The 4,265-nt window shown below is 37.5% G+C and overlaps 1 pseudogene; it reads left to right on the top strand.

The window, feature by feature from the left end:
• Positions 1–722: 722 nt before the first annotated feature.
• The window catches only part of LOC102256448, a 22,598-nt pseudogene continuing 19,055 nt past the window's right edge, over positions 723–4,265 (top strand).

Below are 4,265 nucleotides of genomic sequence, written 5' to 3'. Positions count from 1 at the left end.
CAGCTGAGTGCACAAATTTTTGTGCACTGAGCCTCTAGTATAATATAAGCAGAATTGATGGAAACCACTTCTGGGACTGGCCTCTAAAAACCTCCCGTGTGTATTCTCTACAATTTTTCTCTTCTGTCCTGTTAATTCAGAGAAGCATAGCAACCTTGAACACTTTGTTGAGATGGTGGACCTAAAAACTGGAACTGCCTTGCTCCTTGAATTAGAAACACCAATATTAGTCTTTATGTAAGTAAAAATAAATAATAAAAAAACATATAAATAAAATACATAATTAAAATAAATAAATAATAAACAATAAAATATAGTTCTGTGTTCTTACCTATGTGTTTTGTATTCTCATATATGTTTATGTTTATTTCCAATCTAACAGTTTTACCTTAGCTAGTTCACATAGGTCACTGCCAGATATTAAAATGCAATAAATAATTTGTGGTTATGTCAAAATTGCCTCTTATGATATATTTATAGGTTTACTCTTGGTTATTATTACATAGATCATCTAAAAAAGAATCTAGTCAATTAGAAAATAGTTGTGAGTTGCTATTTGTCTGTAATACCAGGCTAGTATTAGAGATAAAGCAGTGAATAAGACAGAAATATTGTCTTGAAGAGATTAGAGCCCAATGGAATTCAGATAAATAAAAAATAATAATAGAATGTGGAAAATGCTATTGTAGAGTAGGAAGGACAGCTAAGCAAGGGCTAGCTAGATGGTAGAAGAACTTCAGAGAGAACTGACTAAACCTAAGTATCAAGAATGGATTGGCGTCAATCTAAACAAGGTTAGTTTAGAGTAGGAAGGAGACAGTGGATGTAAAAACCTGTAGGTATTACAGAAAATTAGATCATAGCATATTTTATGGCATTTTAAAGAGTTGTGATGTTTTCTAAAGGCAGAAAGACATGATTTATAGGTAAAATCAGAAGAGTAACAATATTGAATTAGTGCTTTAGAAAGACACTTTAATTTTTTTTTCTGAATTCAGGATACAAAAGAATATTAAAAATTCCATGTGGGAGAATGTACACCTAAACTAAAGGTAAGGATAATGGGTAAAAAGAGAAGTAGCAATATTTAAGAGTGGTCAGGAAGAAATATCAATAGGACAGGGTTATTAAGAACATAACTGATGGATAAATGTGCTCAAGATGGAAAGTAGTTAATTAAGATCTTCCAGTTTCTGGCATGATATTACTGATTGAGTTAGAGAAAATAGGAGGTGGAATTGATTTGTGGGTAAAGACAAGTTAAATTTTAGATATGCTATGTGGAAGGAAGTATGTATTAGCACTGTGAAACTGCTAACTGGGATTATTTTACAGTTGCTCTGGAATTTAGAAATTGATCTTGATGGGAAATTACTATGCACCAGAAATGAGTACACTAAGGTCATAGAAAACATAACATAAAAACATGCACAGTATGCTATCCTATAATGTAACATTTGTGACATCCTCAAAATCAACGTTATAAATGTTGCAACTAAAGTGGTTTGCTTTTAAATTTAATACTTTAATCCTCACCCTCTGAGCTTAATTCCATGGAAATGTCAAAGTTGAACAGAAGAAAATTTTTAAAAAGCAACAATACAAAATTATGTATTTTTATCTGCTTGTAGCTGTGTACCGCTTGAGACATTAAGTACTCTCAAAAGCACGATTTAGTTCTATAGGTCCTGAAATTTGCTCACTTTGCAGTCCACACTGTTTTCTCTCAGCCGGGCATTCATTCCGAGGTCTCTTGAATACCAGTTCTAGATAACCTATGAAAAATGTAATGCAGATGTGTCTATTTCTATGTATGATAGCCTCTAGGGCAAATCAATGGAAGTACAATGTTTCTATCCTGTGGAAAAAATTACTAACATTCAGAGGTCACTGATTAGATACACTTAGTAAATGTGTTAGTGGCACGATGTGTATGTTTACAAAATGCTCATATTAAATGACATGAAGGGAAAGGAGAAAATTGTAAAGTTTCCATTGCAGCAAATGCTAACAAGTCTCCTTTATTTGAAATCCAGTAATAAGACAATGTAGAAACAGTGCAATATACTATATTTGAATTATGTGTCATGAAAGAAACTGTCCATGCACAACATAGGTAGTCATTATTCATTTTAAAAAGCTTTATGTATTAGTAAATTTTATATCATGCACAAATATATTTAATGTAATTGTGAAGCCATTTAATAGTTTAAATACGATGAGTCCTAGATAATGTAACTTTTGTGACTGCATTCATACTTTCAGGCAGAACTGTGCTGACTCCTCCATTGTCTGATGAAGGAAAAGGTTTCGCTGTTGAGATTTATTTAGAGACAACCAATGACAGCAGCAGGCTGCAAAGATGGCAGCACCCACAGCCAATAAGGAGGGAATATGCTAAGTGCTGCCCCACCCTCAAAGATGGCAGCGCCCATAGCCACAAGATGGTGGCGCCCAGTCCCCTCAGCCCTGCCAGGACAGCAGGTGTGCGGCAAGGCTGGGCCTGCCTGCCTCCGGAGTCCCCCAGTCCCCTCAGCTGCCCAGGGCCAGCCTGAGGCACAGGAAAGCCTTGGATGGTGTCTGCCCAGCCACTCAGGGCCACCTGAGGCTCAGGTAACCAGGGCCAGCTGAGGCTTGTGTTGCTGGCAGTGGCAGCAGTAGAGGTGTGATGGGGACATCGCCTTCCCCTGATTGCTGGTTTGACTCCCGACCCTGAGGGCTCCCGGACTGTGAGAGGGGGCAGGCCGGGCTGAGGGACTCCCCGCTCTGGTGAATTTTTATCACTGGGCCTCTAGTCTATATATATAAAAGGCTAATATGCAAAATGTCTCCTCGGGAGTTTGATCTCTCTCTATGATGTGCACTGACCACCAGGGGTGGCATGGAACAAAGGAAGGCCCCAGCCGGTAGCCAGGGAAGGAAGGCCCTGGCCAGCAGCAGGAAGGCCCCAATCGGCCCTGATTGCCGACCAGGTCTAGGGACCCAACCCGTGCAAGAATTTCATGCACCGGGCCTCTAGTATGTAATAACATTATGGTAGGCTCACATGTTAACTTTCAAGTAGGGCAAAATATCAGACCCTTCACTGTTTCTTATTTAACACCTACCCATGGGATGCTGTCTGGATCCTTCCAGATGTGATCTTTATGCCCTACAGGGTTTTCTGTTTTTATTCTCTAATTGTTTTTTTGTTGTTGTTGTTGTCTTGTTATGATTAGTATATTCACACTGAACAAATTTCCCAAGAGCAAGCTATAGGAAGGCAGTATTATAGTGATGGTAAGAAATGCTTTTTTTCTAACCCTTAGGAAACACTAAATAAATGTTTTATTAGTATAAATTGAACTATACTTCAAAATGTTTATTAAAAGTCTGAAATTTTCTCTTACTTTGTTTTTGCTTCATTATCACTTTTCTTTGCTTTTTAAGCATTCCAAAGTCATATTTATATCCAATACTTTTTGCTCAATACATTAAAAATTGTAAGAGCAAGGAGTTTTGTATTTAGTAACATTTGTTTCAGAAGAATCATGTCTGCAGCATCTGTTCTTGTTTTAAATCAGAGTTAATGGTTTTTCATCCCAATCAATATTTTCTGATGTAGCTATAATGTGGAGTTATTTTATAATTTTTTATTATCTAAACAGGTTATATATTTTTTCTAATTTTTGTATTTTATGCATCGTTTACATAGTTTTTTAAAGTGTGATGTGAATAAAAATCCTCTTACAAGCAAATATGTAGCTATGAAAGGGATTGAAAGAGGTGCCTGGAAGGATTAATACAATATTTATTGACTTTAAGTGTTTTAGTAGTAACATTTGACCAGTACAGTTTGCTTTATATAAAAGGTCATATCATCAAGCACATCATTATACCCCTTGTTCAGATGCACAATTGGCTGGAAAGCCTCTGAAAAAAATAAATATCTGTACTTAAAAGTATTGTAATTCCCTCTCAAGATATTTTTTCTTCTGTTTCATTTTTAAATTATTAAATGTATGTTTGACCTCCTGCTGTTTAAATAGGCTGCTTAATAAAAAATTTAAACCGCTATATATATATACTAGATGCCCGGTGCACAAAAATTTGTGCACTGGCTGTGGGGGGGCCCTCAGCCCGGCCTGTGCCCTCTCGCAGTCTGGGACCCCTCGGGGGATGACCACCTGCTGGCTTAGGCCTGCTCCCCAGGGGATTGGGCCTAAGCTGGCAATCAGACATCCCTCTGGCAGCCCGGCAGCCCTCGGGGGATGTCCACTTGCCAG

The sequence above is a fragment of the Myotis brandtii genome, unplaced genomic scaffold (genome assembly GCF_000412655.1).
Source record: "Myotis brandtii unplaced genomic scaffold, ASM41265v1 scaffold136, whole genome shotgun sequence".
Lineage (NCBI taxonomy): Eukaryota > Metazoa > Chordata > Mammalia > Chiroptera > Vespertilionidae > Myotis > Myotis brandtii.
The sequence above is the reverse complement of the archived record's forward strand: the minus strand, read 5'-3'. Positions and strand labels throughout refer to the sequence as shown.